Source organism: Pseudophryne corroboree, chromosome 3, assembly GCF_028390025.1.
Source record: "Pseudophryne corroboree isolate aPseCor3 chromosome 3, aPseCor3.hap2, whole genome shotgun sequence".
Taxonomy (NCBI): Eukaryota; Metazoa; Chordata; class Amphibia; order Anura; family Myobatrachidae; genus Pseudophryne; species Pseudophryne corroboree.
In genome coordinates this window covers 114,128,971-114,141,803 of record NC_086446.1, presented here as the reverse complement: position 1 = coordinate 114,141,803, position 12,833 = coordinate 114,128,971, and the positions used below count along the sequence as shown (strand labels likewise).

The 12,833-nt window shown below is 41.4% G+C and overlaps 46 non-coding genes and 11 pseudogenes across 46 annotated transcripts; all 57 read left to right on the top strand.

Moving 5' to 3' along the window:
- Positions 1-3: 3 nt before the first annotated feature.
- On the top strand, positions 4-122 carry LOC135060624 (5S ribosomal RNA). Its single transcript, XR_010247017.1, has one exon. It is a non-coding gene; the product is annotated as a 5S ribosomal RNA (ribosomal RNA).
- A 107-nt stretch (positions 123-229) lies between these two features.
- Positions 230-348, top strand: LOC134884391 (5S ribosomal RNA). The gene has a single exon (XR_010168541.1). It is a non-coding gene; the product is annotated as a 5S ribosomal RNA (ribosomal RNA).
- A 107-nt stretch (positions 349-455) lies between these two features.
- Positions 456-574, top strand: LOC135062941 (5S ribosomal RNA). The gene has a single exon (XR_010249283.1). It is a non-coding gene; the product is annotated as a 5S ribosomal RNA (ribosomal RNA).
- A 107-nt stretch (positions 575-681) lies between these two features.
- LOC135063205 (5S ribosomal RNA) lies at positions 682-800 on the top strand. The gene has a single exon (XR_010249541.1). It is a non-coding gene; the product is annotated as a 5S ribosomal RNA (ribosomal RNA).
- A 107-nt stretch (positions 801-907) lies between these two features.
- On the top strand, positions 908-1,025 carry LOC135070691 (5S ribosomal RNA). Its single transcript, XR_010256845.1, has one exon. It is a non-coding gene; the product is annotated as a 5S ribosomal RNA (ribosomal RNA).
- Positions 1,026-1,132: 107 nt separating this feature from the next.
- On the top strand, positions 1,133-1,251 carry LOC135065089 (5S ribosomal RNA). Its single transcript, XR_010251379.1, has one exon. It is a non-coding gene; the product is annotated as a 5S ribosomal RNA (ribosomal RNA).
- Positions 1,252-1,358: 107 nt separating this feature from the next.
- Positions 1,359-1,477, top strand: LOC135058466 (5S ribosomal RNA). Its single transcript, XR_010244895.1, has one exon. It is a non-coding gene; the product is annotated as a 5S ribosomal RNA (ribosomal RNA).
- A 107-nt stretch (positions 1,478-1,584) lies between these two features.
- Positions 1,585-1,703, top strand: LOC135064029 (5S ribosomal RNA). The gene has a single exon (XR_010250344.1). It is a non-coding gene; the product is annotated as a 5S ribosomal RNA (ribosomal RNA).
- A 107-nt stretch (positions 1,704-1,810) lies between these two features.
- LOC134884379 (5S ribosomal RNA) lies at positions 1,811-1,929 on the top strand. The gene has a single exon (XR_010168529.1). It is a non-coding gene; the product is annotated as a 5S ribosomal RNA (ribosomal RNA).
- Positions 1,930-2,036: 107 nt separating this feature from the next.
- LOC134884737 (5S ribosomal RNA) lies at positions 2,037-2,155 on the top strand. The gene has a single exon (XR_010168874.1). It is a non-coding gene; the product is annotated as a 5S ribosomal RNA (ribosomal RNA).
- A 107-nt stretch (positions 2,156-2,262) lies between these two features.
- LOC135063038 (5S ribosomal RNA) lies at positions 2,263-2,381 on the top strand. The gene has a single exon (XR_010249378.1). It is a non-coding gene; the product is annotated as a 5S ribosomal RNA (ribosomal RNA).
- Positions 2,382-2,488: 107 nt separating this feature from the next.
- LOC134884368 (5S ribosomal RNA) lies at positions 2,489-2,607 on the top strand. The gene has a single exon (XR_010168518.1). It is a non-coding gene; the product is annotated as a 5S ribosomal RNA (ribosomal RNA).
- A 107-nt stretch (positions 2,608-2,714) lies between these two features.
- On the top strand, positions 2,715-2,833 carry LOC134887877 (5S ribosomal RNA; annotated as a pseudogene).
- A 107-nt stretch (positions 2,834-2,940) lies between these two features.
- LOC134888801 (5S ribosomal RNA) lies at positions 2,941-3,059 on the top strand (annotated as a pseudogene).
- A 107-nt stretch (positions 3,060-3,166) lies between these two features.
- Positions 3,167-3,285, top strand: LOC134884357 (5S ribosomal RNA). Its single transcript, XR_010168507.1, has one exon. It is a non-coding gene; the product is annotated as a 5S ribosomal RNA (ribosomal RNA).
- Positions 3,286-3,392: 107 nt separating this feature from the next.
- LOC134891444 (5S ribosomal RNA) lies at positions 3,393-3,512 on the top strand (annotated as a pseudogene).
- A 107-nt stretch (positions 3,513-3,619) lies between these two features.
- LOC135067762 (5S ribosomal RNA) lies at positions 3,620-3,738 on the top strand. Its single transcript, XR_010253972.1, has one exon. It is a non-coding gene; the product is annotated as a 5S ribosomal RNA (ribosomal RNA).
- Positions 3,739-3,845: 107 nt separating this feature from the next.
- Positions 3,846-3,964, top strand: LOC134888638 (5S ribosomal RNA; annotated as a pseudogene).
- A 105-nt stretch (positions 3,965-4,069) lies between these two features.
- On the top strand, positions 4,070-4,188 carry LOC134886031 (5S ribosomal RNA). Its single transcript, XR_010170128.1, has one exon. It is a non-coding gene; the product is annotated as a 5S ribosomal RNA (ribosomal RNA).
- A 107-nt stretch (positions 4,189-4,295) lies between these two features.
- On the top strand, positions 4,296-4,414 carry LOC135062131 (5S ribosomal RNA). Its single transcript, XR_010248489.1, has one exon. It is a non-coding gene; the product is annotated as a 5S ribosomal RNA (ribosomal RNA).
- A 107-nt stretch (positions 4,415-4,521) lies between these two features.
- On the top strand, positions 4,522-4,640 carry LOC134889642 (5S ribosomal RNA; annotated as a pseudogene).
- Positions 4,641-4,747: 107 nt separating this feature from the next.
- LOC135069252 (5S ribosomal RNA) lies at positions 4,748-4,866 on the top strand. The gene has a single exon (XR_010255438.1). It is a non-coding gene; the product is annotated as a 5S ribosomal RNA (ribosomal RNA).
- A 107-nt stretch (positions 4,867-4,973) lies between these two features.
- LOC135060411 (5S ribosomal RNA) lies at positions 4,974-5,092 on the top strand. Its single transcript, XR_010246805.1, has one exon. It is a non-coding gene; the product is annotated as a 5S ribosomal RNA (ribosomal RNA).
- Positions 5,093-5,199: 107 nt separating this feature from the next.
- Positions 5,200-5,318, top strand: LOC135059413 (5S ribosomal RNA). Its single transcript, XR_010245816.1, has one exon. It is a non-coding gene; the product is annotated as a 5S ribosomal RNA (ribosomal RNA).
- Positions 5,319-5,425: 107 nt separating this feature from the next.
- Positions 5,426-5,544, top strand: LOC135065372 (5S ribosomal RNA). Its single transcript, XR_010251654.1, has one exon. It is a non-coding gene; the product is annotated as a 5S ribosomal RNA (ribosomal RNA).
- A 107-nt stretch (positions 5,545-5,651) lies between these two features.
- Positions 5,652-5,770, top strand: LOC135070662 (5S ribosomal RNA). The gene has a single exon (XR_010256817.1). It is a non-coding gene; the product is annotated as a 5S ribosomal RNA (ribosomal RNA).
- A 107-nt stretch (positions 5,771-5,877) lies between these two features.
- On the top strand, positions 5,878-5,996 carry LOC134886085 (5S ribosomal RNA). The gene has a single exon (XR_010170180.1). It is a non-coding gene; the product is annotated as a 5S ribosomal RNA (ribosomal RNA).
- A 107-nt stretch (positions 5,997-6,103) lies between these two features.
- Positions 6,104-6,222, top strand: LOC134890268 (5S ribosomal RNA; annotated as a pseudogene).
- A 109-nt stretch (positions 6,223-6,331) lies between these two features.
- On the top strand, positions 6,332-6,450 carry LOC135062130 (5S ribosomal RNA). The gene has a single exon (XR_010248488.1). It is a non-coding gene; the product is annotated as a 5S ribosomal RNA (ribosomal RNA).
- A 107-nt stretch (positions 6,451-6,557) lies between these two features.
- On the top strand, positions 6,558-6,676 carry LOC134885303 (5S ribosomal RNA). Its single transcript, XR_010169421.1, has one exon. It is a non-coding gene; the product is annotated as a 5S ribosomal RNA (ribosomal RNA).
- Positions 6,677-6,783: 107 nt separating this feature from the next.
- Positions 6,784-6,902, top strand: LOC135069251 (5S ribosomal RNA). The gene has a single exon (XR_010255437.1). It is a non-coding gene; the product is annotated as a 5S ribosomal RNA (ribosomal RNA).
- Positions 6,903-7,009: 107 nt separating this feature from the next.
- LOC135060410 (5S ribosomal RNA) lies at positions 7,010-7,128 on the top strand. Its single transcript, XR_010246804.1, has one exon. It is a non-coding gene; the product is annotated as a 5S ribosomal RNA (ribosomal RNA).
- Positions 7,129-7,235: 107 nt separating this feature from the next.
- Positions 7,236-7,354, top strand: LOC135060409 (5S ribosomal RNA). Its single transcript, XR_010246803.1, has one exon. It is a non-coding gene; the product is annotated as a 5S ribosomal RNA (ribosomal RNA).
- Positions 7,355-7,461: 107 nt separating this feature from the next.
- LOC135059412 (5S ribosomal RNA) lies at positions 7,462-7,580 on the top strand. The gene has a single exon (XR_010245815.1). It is a non-coding gene; the product is annotated as a 5S ribosomal RNA (ribosomal RNA).
- A 107-nt stretch (positions 7,581-7,687) lies between these two features.
- On the top strand, positions 7,688-7,806 carry LOC135070661 (5S ribosomal RNA). Its single transcript, XR_010256816.1, has one exon. It is a non-coding gene; the product is annotated as a 5S ribosomal RNA (ribosomal RNA).
- A 107-nt stretch (positions 7,807-7,913) lies between these two features.
- LOC135061211 (5S ribosomal RNA) lies at positions 7,914-8,032 on the top strand. The gene has a single exon (XR_010247600.1). It is a non-coding gene; the product is annotated as a 5S ribosomal RNA (ribosomal RNA).
- A 107-nt stretch (positions 8,033-8,139) lies between these two features.
- On the top strand, positions 8,140-8,258 carry LOC135067199 (5S ribosomal RNA). Its single transcript, XR_010253421.1, has one exon. It is a non-coding gene; the product is annotated as a 5S ribosomal RNA (ribosomal RNA).
- Positions 8,259-8,365: 107 nt separating this feature from the next.
- Positions 8,366-8,484, top strand: LOC135062129 (5S ribosomal RNA). Its single transcript, XR_010248487.1, has one exon. It is a non-coding gene; the product is annotated as a 5S ribosomal RNA (ribosomal RNA).
- Positions 8,485-8,591: 107 nt separating this feature from the next.
- On the top strand, positions 8,592-8,710 carry LOC134885302 (5S ribosomal RNA). Its single transcript, XR_010169420.1, has one exon. It is a non-coding gene; the product is annotated as a 5S ribosomal RNA (ribosomal RNA).
- A 107-nt stretch (positions 8,711-8,817) lies between these two features.
- On the top strand, positions 8,818-8,936 carry LOC135069250 (5S ribosomal RNA). The gene has a single exon (XR_010255436.1). It is a non-coding gene; the product is annotated as a 5S ribosomal RNA (ribosomal RNA).
- Positions 8,937-9,043: 107 nt separating this feature from the next.
- Positions 9,044-9,162, top strand: LOC135060408 (5S ribosomal RNA). Its single transcript, XR_010246802.1, has one exon. It is a non-coding gene; the product is annotated as a 5S ribosomal RNA (ribosomal RNA).
- Positions 9,163-9,269: 107 nt separating this feature from the next.
- On the top strand, positions 9,270-9,388 carry LOC135059411 (5S ribosomal RNA). The gene has a single exon (XR_010245814.1). It is a non-coding gene; the product is annotated as a 5S ribosomal RNA (ribosomal RNA).
- Positions 9,389-9,495: 107 nt separating this feature from the next.
- On the top strand, positions 9,496-9,614 carry LOC135065371 (5S ribosomal RNA). Its single transcript, XR_010251653.1, has one exon. It is a non-coding gene; the product is annotated as a 5S ribosomal RNA (ribosomal RNA).
- Positions 9,615-9,721: 107 nt separating this feature from the next.
- LOC135070658 (5S ribosomal RNA) lies at positions 9,722-9,840 on the top strand. The gene has a single exon (XR_010256814.1). It is a non-coding gene; the product is annotated as a 5S ribosomal RNA (ribosomal RNA).
- A 107-nt stretch (positions 9,841-9,947) lies between these two features.
- On the top strand, positions 9,948-10,066 carry LOC135061209 (5S ribosomal RNA). The gene has a single exon (XR_010247598.1). It is a non-coding gene; the product is annotated as a 5S ribosomal RNA (ribosomal RNA).
- A 107-nt stretch (positions 10,067-10,173) lies between these two features.
- LOC135067198 (5S ribosomal RNA) lies at positions 10,174-10,292 on the top strand. The gene has a single exon (XR_010253420.1). It is a non-coding gene; the product is annotated as a 5S ribosomal RNA (ribosomal RNA).
- A 107-nt stretch (positions 10,293-10,399) lies between these two features.
- On the top strand, positions 10,400-10,518 carry LOC135058314 (5S ribosomal RNA). Its single transcript, XR_010244745.1, has one exon. It is a non-coding gene; the product is annotated as a 5S ribosomal RNA (ribosomal RNA).
- Positions 10,519-10,625: 107 nt separating this feature from the next.
- Positions 10,626-10,744, top strand: LOC134885877 (5S ribosomal RNA). Its single transcript, XR_010169982.1, has one exon. It is a non-coding gene; the product is annotated as a 5S ribosomal RNA (ribosomal RNA).
- A 107-nt stretch (positions 10,745-10,851) lies between these two features.
- LOC134896035 (5S ribosomal RNA) lies at positions 10,852-10,971 on the top strand (annotated as a pseudogene).
- Positions 10,972-11,078: 107 nt separating this feature from the next.
- LOC134894023 (5S ribosomal RNA) lies at positions 11,079-11,197 on the top strand (annotated as a pseudogene).
- Positions 11,198-11,304: 107 nt separating this feature from the next.
- On the top strand, positions 11,305-11,423 carry LOC134890173 (5S ribosomal RNA; annotated as a pseudogene).
- A 107-nt stretch (positions 11,424-11,530) lies between these two features.
- LOC135070314 (5S ribosomal RNA) lies at positions 11,531-11,649 on the top strand. The gene has a single exon (XR_010256482.1). It is a non-coding gene; the product is annotated as a 5S ribosomal RNA (ribosomal RNA).
- A 107-nt stretch (positions 11,650-11,756) lies between these two features.
- LOC134890273 (5S ribosomal RNA) lies at positions 11,757-11,875 on the top strand (annotated as a pseudogene).
- A 107-nt stretch (positions 11,876-11,982) lies between these two features.
- Positions 11,983-12,101, top strand: LOC135058420 (5S ribosomal RNA). Its single transcript, XR_010244848.1, has one exon. It is a non-coding gene; the product is annotated as a 5S ribosomal RNA (ribosomal RNA).
- A 106-nt stretch (positions 12,102-12,207) lies between these two features.
- On the top strand, positions 12,208-12,326 carry LOC135059783 (5S ribosomal RNA). Its single transcript, XR_010246182.1, has one exon. It is a non-coding gene; the product is annotated as a 5S ribosomal RNA (ribosomal RNA).
- Positions 12,327-12,433: 107 nt separating this feature from the next.
- On the top strand, positions 12,434-12,552 carry LOC134884345 (5S ribosomal RNA). Its single transcript, XR_010168496.1, has one exon. It is a non-coding gene; the product is annotated as a 5S ribosomal RNA (ribosomal RNA).
- Positions 12,553-12,659: 107 nt separating this feature from the next.
- LOC134892757 (5S ribosomal RNA) lies at positions 12,660-12,779 on the top strand (annotated as a pseudogene).
- Positions 12,780-12,833: the final 54 nt, after the last annotated feature.

Genomic DNA, 12,833 nt, shown 5'->3' with positions numbered 1-12,833 from the left:
CTCATCTACAGCCACTCCACACTGGATACGCCCAATCTCATCTGATCTTGGAAGCTAAGCAGTGTTGGGCCTGGTTAGTACTTGGATGGGAGACCACCTGGGAATACAAGGTGCTGTAGATATTTTTATACTGCCAACACCGTTCTGTTGATGCATTCCATTTTCAAACGTATTCATTTATGAACCAGTATTTAGAAGTAGAAAAGTTCTAACAGAAACCACAAAGCTCATCTACAGCCACACCACACTGGATACGCCCAATCTCATCTGATCTTGGAAGCTAAGCAGTGTTGGGCCTGGTTAGTACTTGGATGGGAGACCACCTGGGAATACAAGGTGCTGTAGATATTTTTATACTGCCAACACCGTTCTGTTGATGCATTCCATTTTCAAATGTATTCATTTATGAACCAGTAGTTAGAAGTAGAAAAGTTCTAACAGAAACCATAAAGCTCATCTACAGCCACACCACACTGGATACGCCCAATCTCATCTGATCTTGGAAGCTAAGCAATGTTGGGCCTGGTTAGTACTTGGATGGGAGACCACCTGGGAATACAAGGTGCTGTAGATAATTTTATACTGCAAACACCGTTCTGTTGATGCTTTCCATTTTAAAATATATTCATTTATGAACCAGTAGTTAGAAGTAGAAAAGTTCTAACAGAAACCACAAAGTTCATCTACAGCCACACCACATTGGATATGCCCAATCTCATCTGATCTTGGAAGCTAAGCAGTGTTGGGCCTGGTTAGTACTTGGATGGGAGACCACCTGGGAATACAAGGTGCTGTAGATATTTTTATACTGCCAACACCGTTCTGTTGATGCATTCCATTTTCAAACGTATTCATTTATGAACCAGTAGTTAGAAGTAGAAAAGTTCTAACAGATACCAGAAAGTTCATCTACAGCAACACCACACTGGATACGCCCAATCTCATCTGATCTTGGAAGCTAAGCAGTGTTGGGCTTGGTTGTACTTGGATGGGAGACCACCTGGGAATACGAGGTGCTGTAGATATTTTTATACTGCCAACACCGTTCTGTTGATGCATTCCATTTTCAAACGTATTCATTTATGAACCAGTAGTTAGAAGTAGAAAAGTTCAAACAGAAACCACAAAGCTCATCTACAGCCACACCACACTGGATACGCCCAATCTCATCTGATCTTGGAAGCTAAGCAGTGTTGGGCCTGGTTAGTACTTGGATGGGAGACCACCTGGGAATACAAGGTGCTGAAGATATTTTTATACTGCCAACACCGTTCTGTTGATGCATTCCATTTTCAAACGTATTCATTTATGAACCAGTAGTTAGAAGTAGAAAAGTTCTAACAGAAACCCTAAAGCTCATCTACAGCCACACCACACTGGATACGCCCAATCTCATCTGATCTTGGAAGCTAAGCAGTGTTGGGCCTGGTTAGTACTTGGATGGGAGACCACCTGGGAATATAAGGTGCTGTAGATAATTTTATACTGCCAACACCGTTCTGTTGATGCATTCCATTTTAAAACATATTCATTTATGAACCAGTAGTTAGAAGTAGAAAAGTTCTAATAGAAACCACAAAGTTTATCTACAGCCACACCACACTGGATACGCCCAATCTCATCTGATCTTGGAAGCTAAGCAGTGTTGGGCCTGGTTAGTACTTGGATGGGAGACCACCTGGGTATACAAGGTGCTGTAGATAATTTTATACTGCCAACACCGTTCTGTTGATGCATTCCATTTTAAAATGTATTCATTTATGAACCAGTAGTTAGAAGTAGAAAAGTTCTAACAGAAACCACGAAGTTCATCTACAGCCACACCACACTGGATACGCCCAATCTCATCTGATCTTGGAAGCTAAGCAGTGTTGGGCCTGGTTAGTACTTGGATGGGAGACCACCTGGGAATACAAGGTGCTGTAGATATTTTTATACTGCCAACACCGTTCTGTTGATGCATTCCATTTTCAAACGTATTCATTTATGAACCAGTAGTTAGAAGTAGAAAAGTTCTAACAGAAACCATAAAGTTCATCTACAGCAACACCACGCTGGATACGCCCAATCTCATCTGATCTTGGAAGCTAAGCCGTGTTGGGCCTGGTTAGTACTTGGATGGGAGACCACCTGGGAATACAAGGTGCTGTAGATAATTTTATACTGCAAACACCGTTCTGTTGATGCATTCCATTTTAAAACATATTCATTTATGAACCAGTAGTTAGAAGTAGAAAAGTTCTAACAGAAACCACAAAGTTCATCTACAGCCACACCACACTGGATATGCCCAATCTCATCTGATCTTGGAAGCTAAGCAGTGTTGGGCCTGGTTAGTACTTGGATGGGAGACCACCTGGGAATGCAAGGTGCTGTAGATATTTTTATAATGCCAACACCGTTCTGTTGATGCATTCCATTTTCAAATGTATTCATTTATGAACCAGTAGTTAGAAGTAGAAAAGTTCTAACAGAAACCACAAAGCTCATCTACAGCCACACCACACTGGATACGCCCAATCTCATCTGATCTTGGAAGCTAAGCAGTGTTGGGCCTGGTTAGTACTTGGATGGGAGACCACCTGGGAATACAAGGTGCTGTAGATAATTTTATACTGCCAACACCGTTCTGTTGATGCATTCCATTTTAAAACGTATTCATTTATGAACCAGTAGTTAGAAGTAGAAAAGTTCTAACAGAAACCACAAAGTTCATCTACAGCCACACCACACTGGATACGCCCAATCTCATCTGATCTTGGAAGCTAAGCAGTGTTGGGCCTGGTAAATACTTGGATGGGAGACCACCTGGGAATACAAGGTGCTGAAGATATTTTTATACTGCCAACACCGTTCTGTTGATGCATTCCATTTTCAAACGTATTCATTTATGAACCAGTAGTTAGAAGTAGAAAAGTTCTAACAGAAACCATAAAGCTCATCTACAGCCACACCACACTGGATACGCCCAATCTCATCTGATCTTGGAAGCTAAGCAGTGTTGATCCTGGTTAGTACTTGGATGGGAGACCACCTGGGAATATAAGGTGCTGTAGATAATTTTATACTGCCAACACCGTTCTGTTGATGCATTCCATTTTAAAACGTATTCATTTATGAACCAGTAGTTAGAAGTAGAAAAGTTCTAACAGAAACCACAAAGTTTATCTACAGCCACACCACACTGGATACGCCCAATCTCATCTGATCTTGGAAGCTAAGCAGTGTTGGGCCTGGTTAGTACTTGGATGGGAGACCACCTGGGAATACAAGGTGCTGTAGATATTTTTATACTGCCAACACCGTTCTGTTGATGCATTCCATTTTCAAACGTATTCATTTATGAACCAGTAGTTAGAAGTAGAAAAGTACTAACAGAAACCATAAAGCTCTTCTACAGCCACACCACACTGGATATGCCCAATCTCATCTGATCTTGGAAGCTAAGCAGTGTTGGGCCTGGTTAGTACTTGGATGGGAGACCACCTGGGAAAACATAGGTGGTGTAGATATTTTTATACTGCCAACACCGTTCTGTTGATGCATTCCATTTTCAAACGTATTCATTTATGAACCAGTAGTTAGAAGTAGAAAAGTTCTAACAGAAACCATAAAGCTCATCTACAGCCACACCACACTGTATGCGCCCAATCTCATCTGATCTTGGAAGCTAAGCAGTGTTGAGCCTGGTTAGTACTTGGGTGGGAGACCACCTGGGAATACAAGGTGCTGTAGATATTTTTATACTGCCAACACCGTTCTGTTGATGCATTCAATTTTCAAATGTATTCATTTATGAACCAGTAGTTAGAAGTAGAAAAGTTCAAACAGAAACCACAAAGCTCATCTACAGCCACACCACACTGGATACGCCCAATCTCATCTGATCTTGGAAGCAAAGCAGTATTGGGCCTGGTTAGTACTTGGATGGAAGACCACCTGGGAATACAAGGTGCTGTAGATGTTTTTATACTGCCAACACCGTTCTGTTGATGCATTCCATTTTCAAACGTATTCATTTATGAACCAGTAGTTAGAAGTAGAAAAGTTCTAACAGAAACCACAAAGCTTTTACAGCCACACCACACTGGATACGCCCAATCTCATCTGATCTTGGAAGCTAAGCAGTTTTGGGCCTGGTTAGTACTTGGATGGGAGACCACCTGGGAATACAAGGTGCTGTAGATATTTTTATACTGCCAACACCGTTCTGTTGATGCATTCCATTTTCAAACGTATTCATTTATGAACCAGTAGTAAGAAGTAGAAAAGTTCTAACAGAAACCATAAAGCTCATCTACAGCCACACCACACTGGATACGCCCAATCTCATCTGATCTTGGAAGCTAAGCAGTGTTGGGTCTGGTTAGTACTTGGATGGGAGACCACCTGGGAATACAAGGTGCTGTAGATAATTTTATACTGCCAACACCGTTCTGTTGATGCATTCCATTTTAAAACGTATTCATTTATGAACCAGTAGTTAGAAGTAGAAAAGTTCTAACAGAAACCATAAAGCTCATCTACAGCAACACCACACTGTATACGCCCAATCTCATCTGATCTTGGAAGCTAAGCAGTGTTGAGCCTGGTTAGTACTTGGATGGGAGACCACCTTGGAATACAAGGTGCTGTAGATATTTTTATACTGCCAACACCGTTCTGTTGATGCATTCAATTTTCAAATGTATTCATTTATGAACCAGTAGTTAGAAGTAGAAAAGTTCAAACAGAAACCACAAAGCTCATCTACAGCCACACCACACTGGATACGCCCAATCTCATCTGATCTTGGAAGCAAAGCAGTATTGGGCCTGGTTAGTACTTGGATGGGAGACCACCTGGGAATACAAGGTGCTGTAGATATTTTTATACTGCCAACACCGTTCTGTTGATGCATTCCATTTTCAAACGTATTCATTTATGAACCAGTAGTTAGAAGTAGAAAAGTTCTAACAGAAACCACAAAGCTCATCTACAGCCACACCACACTGGATACGCCCAATCTCATCTGATCTTGGAAGCTAAGCAGTGTTGGGCCTGGTTAGTACTTGGATGGGAGACCACCTAGGAATACAAGGTGCTGTAGATATTTTTATACTGCCAACACCGTTCTGTTGATGCATTCCATTTTAAAACGTATTCATTTATGAACCAGTAGTTACAAGTAGAAAAGTTCTAACAGAAACCACAAAGCTCATCTACAGCTACACCACACTGGATACGCCCAATCTCATCTGATCTTGGAAGCTAAGCAGTGTTGGGCCTGGTTAGTACTTGGATGGGCGACCACCTGGGAATACAAGGTGCTGTAGATATTTTTATACTGCCAACACCGTTCTGTTGATGCATTCCATTTTAAAACGTATTCATTTATGAACCAGTAGTTAGAAGTAGAAAAGTTCTAACAGAAACCACAAAGCTCATCTACAGCTACACCACACTGGATACGCCCAATCTCATCTGATCTTGGGAGCTAAGCAGTGTTGGGCCTGGTTAGTACTTGGATGGGAGACCACCTGGGAATACAAGGTGCTGTAGATATTTTTATACTGCCAACACCGTTCTGTTGATGCATTCAATTTTCAAATGTATTCATTTATGAACCAGTAGTTAGAAGTAGAAAAGTTCAAACAGAAACCACAAAGCTCATCTACAGCCACACCACACTGGATACGCCCAATCTCATCTGATCTTGGAAGCAAAGCAGTATTGGGCCTGGTTAGTACTTGGATGGGAGACCACCTGGGAATACAAGGTGCTGTAGATGTTTTTATACTGCCAACACCGTACTGTTGATGCATTCCATTTTCAAACGTATTCATTTATGAACCAGTAGTTAGAAGTAGAAAAGTTCTAACAGAAACCACAAAGCTCATCTACAGCCACACAACACTGGATACGCCCAATCTCATCTGATCTTGGGAGCTAAGCAGTGTTGGGCCTGGTTAGTACTTGGATGGGAGACCACCTGGGAATACAAGGTGCTGTAGATATTTTTATACTGCCAACACCGTTCTGTTGATGCATTCCATTTTCAAACGAATTCATTTATGAACCAGTAGTTAGAAGTAGAAAAGTTCTAACAGAAACCACAAAGCTCATCTACAGCCACACCACACTGAATACGCCCAATCTCATCTGATCTTGGAAGCTAAGCAGTGTCGGGCCTGGTTAGTACTTGGATTGGAGACCACCTGGGAATACAAGGTGATGTAGATATTTTTATACTATTAACACCGTTCTGTTGATGCATTCCATTTTCAAACATATATTTATTTATGAACCAGTAGTTAGAAGTAGAAAAGTTCTAACAGAAACCATAAAGCTCATCTACAGCCACACCACACTGGATACGCCCAATCTCATCTGATCTTGGAAGCTAAGCAGTGTTGGGTCTGGTTAGTACTTGGATGGGAGACCACCTGGGAATACAAGGTGCTGTAGATAATTTTATACTGCCAACACCGTTCTGTTGATGCATTCCATTTTAAAACGTATTCATTTATGAACCAGTAGTTAGAAGTAGAAAAGTTCTAACAGAAACCATAAAGCTCATCTACAGCAACACCACACTGTATACGCCCAATCTCATCTGATCTTGGAAGCTAAGCAGTGTTGAGCCTGGTTAGTACTTGGATGGGAGACCACCTGGGAATACAAGGTGCTGTAGATATTTTTATACTGCCAACACCGTTCTGTTGATGCATTCAATTTTCAAATGTATTCATTTATGAACCAGTAGTTAGAAGTAGAAAAGTTCAAACAGAAACCACAAAGCTCATCTACAGCCACACCACACTGGATACGCCCAATCTCATCTGATCTTGGAAGCAAAGCAGTATTGGGCCTGGTTAGTACTTGGATGGGAGACCACCTGGGAATACAAGGTGCTGTAGATATTTTTATACTGCCAACACCGTTCTGTTGATGCATTCCATTTTCAAACGTATTCATTTATGAACCAGTAGTTAGAAGTAGAAAAGTTCTAACAGAAACCACAAAGCTCATCTACAGCCACACCACACTGGATACGCCCAATCTCATCTGATCTTGGAAGCTAAGCAGTGTTGGGCCTGGTTAGTACTTGGATGGGAGACCACCTAGGAATACAAGGTGCTGTAGATATTTTTATACTGCCAACACCGTTCTGTTGATGCATTCCATTTTCAAACGTATTCATTTATGAACCAGTAGTTAGAAGTAGAAAAGTTCTAACAGAAACCACAAAGCTCATCTACAGCCACACCACACTGGATACGCCCAATCTCATCTGATCTTGGAAGCTAAGCAGTGTTGGGCCTGGTTAGTACTTGGATGGGAGACCACCTAGGAATACAAGGTGCTGTAGATATTTTTATACTGCCAACACCGTTCTGTTGATGCATTCCATTTTAAAACGTATTCATTTATGAACCAGTAGTTACAAGTAGAAAAGTTCTAACAGAAACCACAAAGCTCATCTACAGCTACACCACACTGGATACGCCCAATCTCATCTGATCTTGGAAGCTAAGCAGTGTTGGGCCTGGTTAGTACTTGGATGGGCGACCACCTGGGAATACAAGGTGCTGTAGATATTTTTATACTGCCAACACCGTTCTGTTGATGCATTCCATTTTCAAATGTATTCATTTATGAACCAGTAGTTAGAAGTAGAAAAGTTCAAACAGAAACCACAAAGCTCATCTACAGCCACACCACACTGGATACGCCCAATCTCATCTGATCTTGGAAGCAAAGCAGTATTGGGCCTGGTTAGTACTTGGATGGGAGACCACCTGGGAATACAAGGTGCTGTAGATGTTTTTATACTGCCAACACCGTACTGTTGATGCATTCCATTTTCAAACGTATTCATTTATGAACCAGTAGTTAGAAGTAGAAAAGTTCTAACAGAAACCACAAAGCTCATCTACAGCCACACCACACTGGATACGCCCAATCTCATCTGATCTTGGGAGCTAAGCAGTGTTGGGCCTGGTTAGTACTTGGATGGGAGACCACCTGGGAATACAAGGTGCTGTAGATATTTTTATACTGCCAACACCGTTCTGTTGATGCATTCCATTTTCAAACGAATTCATTTATGAACCAGTAGTTAGAAGTAGAAAAGTTCTAACAGAAACCACAAAGCTCATCTACAGCCACACCACACTGAATACGCCCAATCTCATCTGATCTTGGAAGCTAAGCAGTGTCGGGCCTGGTTAGTACTTGGATGGGAGACCACCTGGGAATACAAGGTGATGTAGATATTTTTATACTATTAACACCGTTCTGTTGATGCATTCCATTTTCAAACGTATTCATTTATGAACCAGTAGTTAGAAGTAGAAAAGTTCTAACAGAAACCATAAAGCTCATCTACAGCCACACCACACTGGATACGCCCAATCTCATCTGATCTTGGAAGCTAAGCAGTGTTGGGTCTGGTTAGTACTTGGATGGGAGACCACCTGGGAATACAAGGTGCTGTAGATAATTTTATACTGCCAACACCGTTCTGTTGATGCATTCCATTTTAAAACGTATTCATTTATGAACCAGTAGTTAGAAGTAGAAAAGTTCTAACAGAAACCATAAAGCTCATCTACAGCAACACCACACTGTATACGCCCAATCTCATCTGATCTTGGAAGCTAAGCAGTGTTGAGCCTGGTTAGTACTTGGATGGGAGACCACCTGGGAATACAAGGTGCTGTAGATATTTTTATACTGCCAACACCGTTCTGTTGATGCATTCAATTTTCAAATGTATTCATTTATGAACCAGTAGTTAGAAGTAGAAAAGTTCAAACAGAAACCACAAAGCTCATCTACAGCCACACCACACTGGATACGCCCAATCTCATCTGATCTTGGAAGCAAAGCAGTATTGGGCCTGGTTAGTACTTGGATGGGAGACCACCTGGGAATACAAGGTGCTGTAGATATTTTTATACTGCCAACACCGTTCTGTTGATGCATTCCATTTTCAAACGTATTCATTTATGAACCAGTAGTTAGAAGTAGAAAAGTTCTAACAGAAACCACAAAGCTCATCTACAGCCACACCACACTGGATACGCCCAATCTCATCTGATCTTGGAAGCTAAGCAGTGTTGGGCCTGGTTAGTACTTGGATGGGAGACCACCTAGGAATACAAGGTGCTGTAGATATTTTTATACTGCCAACACCGTTCTGTTGATGCATTCCATTTTAAAACGTATTCATTTATGAACCAGTAGTTACAAGTAGAAAAGTTCTAACAGAAACCACAAAGCTCATCTACAGCTACACCACACTGGATACGCCCAATCTCATCTGATCTTGGAAGCTAAGCAGTGTTGGGCCTGGTTAGTACTTGGATGGGCGACCACCTGGGAATACAAGGTGCTGTAGATATTTTTATACTGCCAACACCGTTCTGTTGATGCATTCCATTTTAAAACGTATTCATTTATGAACCAGTAGTTACAAGTAGAAAAGTTCTAACAGAAACCACAAAGCTCATCTACAGCTACACCACACTGGATACGCCCAATCTCATCTGATCTTGGGAGCTAAGCAGTGTTGGGCCTGGTTAGTACTTGGATGGGAGACCACCTGGGAATACAAGGTGCTGTAGATATTTTTATACTGCCAACACCGTTCTGTTGATGCATTCAATTTTCAAATGTATTCATTTATGAACCAGTAGTTAGAAGTAGAAAAGTTCAAACAGAAACCACAAAGCTCATCTACAGCCACACCACACTGGATACGCCCAATCTCATCTGATCTTGGAAGCAAAGCAGTATTGGGCCTGGTTAGTACTTGGATGGGAGACCACCTGGGAATACAAGGTGCTGTAGATGTTTTTATACTGCCAACACCGTACTGTTGATGCATTCCATTTTCAAACGTATTCATTTATGAACCAGTAGTTAGAAGTAGAAAAGTTCTAACAGAAACCACAAAGCTCATCTACAGCCACACCACACTGGATACGCCCAATCTCATCTGATCTTGGGAGCTAAGCAGTGTTGGGCCTGGTTAGTACTTGGATGGGAGACCACCTGGGAATACAAGGTGCTGTAGATATTTTTATACTGCCAACACCGTTCTGTTGATGCATTCCATTTTCAAACGAATTCATTTATTAACCAGTAGTTAGAAGTAGAAAAGTTCTAACAGAAACCACAAAGCTCATCTACAGCCACACCACACTGAATACGCCCAATCTCATCTGATCTTGGAAGCTAAGCAGTGTCGGGCCTGGTTAGTACTTGGATGGGAGACCACCTGGGAATACAAGGTGATGTAGATATTTTTATACTATTAACACCGTTCTGTTGATGCATTCCATTTTCAAACGTATTCATTTATGAACCAGTAGTTAGAAGTAGAAAAGTTCTAACAGAAACCATAAAGCTCATCTACAGCCACACCACACTGGATACGCCCAATCTCATCTGATCTTGGAAGCTAAGCAGTGATGGGCCTGGTTAGTACTTGGATGGGAGACCACCTGGGAATACAAGGTGCTGTAGATATTTTTATACTACCAACACCGTTCTGTTGATGCATACCATTTTCAAACGTATTCATTTATGAAAAAGTAGTTAGAAGTAGAAAAGTACTAACAGAAAACATAAAGCTCTTTTACAGCCACACCACATTGGATATGCCCAATCTCATCTGATCTTGGAAGCTAAGCAGTGTTGGGCCTGGTTAGTACTTGGATGGGAGACCACCTGGGAATACAAGGTGCTGTAGATGTTTTTATACTACCAACACCGTTCTGTTGATGCATTCCATTTTCAAACGTATTCATTTATGAACCAGTAGTTAGAAGTAGAAAAGTACTAACAGAAACCATAAAGCTCTTCTACAGCCACACCACATTGGATTTGCCCAATCTCATCTGATCTTGGAAGCTAAGAAGTGTTGGGCCTGGTTAGTACTTGGATGGGAGACCACCTGGGAATACGTAGGTGGTGTAGATATTTTTATACTGCCAACACCGTTCTGTTGATGCATTCCATTTTCAAACGTATTCATTTATGAACCAGTAGTTAGAAGTAGAAAAGTTCTAACAGAAACCACAAAGCTCATCTACAGCCACACCACACTGGATACTCCCAATCTTATCTGATCTAGAAAGCTAAGAAGTGTTGGGCCTGGTTAGTACTTGGATGGGAGACCACCTGGGAATACAAGGTGCTGTAGATACTTTTATACTGCCAACACCGTTCTGTTGATGCATTCAATTTTCAAATGTATTCATTTATGAACCAGTAGTTAGAAGTAGAAAAGTTCAAACAGAAACCACAAAGCTCATCTACAGCCACACCGCACTGGATACGCCCACTCTCATCTGATCTTGGAAGCTAAGCAGTGTTGGGCCTGGTAATTACTTGGATGGGAGACCTCCTGGGAATACAAGGTGCTGTAGATATTTTTAAACTGCCAACACCGTTCTGTTGATGCATTCCATTTTACAACTTATTCATTTATGAACCAGTAGTTAGAAGTAGAAAAGTTCTAACAGAAACCAGAAAGTTCATCTACAGCAACACTACACTGGATACGCCCAATCTCATCTGATCTTGGAAGCTAAGCAGTGTTTGGCCTGGTTAGTACTTGGATGGGAGACCACCTGGGAATACAAGGTGCTGTAGATATTTTTATACTGCCAACACCGTTCTGTTGATGCATTCCATTTTCAAACGTATTCATTTATGAACCAGTAGTTAGAAGTAGAAAAGTTCTAACAGAAACCACAAAGCTCATCTACAGCCACACCACACTGGATACGCCCAATCTCATCTGATCTTGGAAGCTAAGCAGTGTTGGGACTGGTAATTACTTGGATGGGAGACCACCTGGGAATACAAGGTGCTGTAGATATTTTTAAACTGCCAACACCGTTCTGTTGATGCATTCCATTTTACAACTTATTAATTTATGAACCAGTAGTTAGAAGTAGAAAAGTTCTAACAGAAACCATAAAGCTCATCTACAGCTACACCACACTGGATACGCCCAATCTCATCTGATCTTGGAAGCTAAGCAGTGTTGGGCCTGGTTAGTACTTGGATGGGAGACCACCTGGGAATACAAGGTGCTGTAGATAATTTTATACTGCCAACACCGTTCTGTTGATGCATTCCATTTTAAAACGTATTCATTTATGAACCAGTAGTTAGAAGTAGAAAAGTTCTTACAGAAACCAGCATTTCATCTACAGCAACACCACACTGGATACGCCCAATCTCATCTGATCTTGGAAGCTAAGCAGTGTTGGGCCTGGTTAGTACTTGGATGGGAGACCACCTGGGAATACAAGGTGCTGTAGATAATTTTATACTGCCAACACCGTTCTGTTGATGCATTCCATTTTAAAACGTATTCATTTATGAACCAGTAGTTAGAAGTAGAAAAGTTCTAACAGAAACCACAAAGTTCATCTACAGCCACACCACACTGGATACGCCCAATCTCATCTGATCTTGGAAGCTAAGCAGTGTTGGGCCTGGTTAGTACTTGGATGGGAGACCACCTGGGAATACAAGGTGCTGTAGATATTTTTATACTACCAACACCGTTCTGTTGATGCATTCCATTTTCAAACGTATTCATTTATGAACCAGTAGTTAGAAGTAGAAAAATACTAACAGAAACAATAAAGCTCTTCTACAGCCACACCACACTGGATATACCCAATCTCATCTGATCTTGGAAGCTAAGCAGTGTTTGGCCTGGTTAGTACTTGGATGGGAGGCCACCTGGGAATACATAGGTGCTGTAGATATTTTTATACTGCCAACACCGTTCTGTTGATGCATTCCATTTTAAAACGTATTCA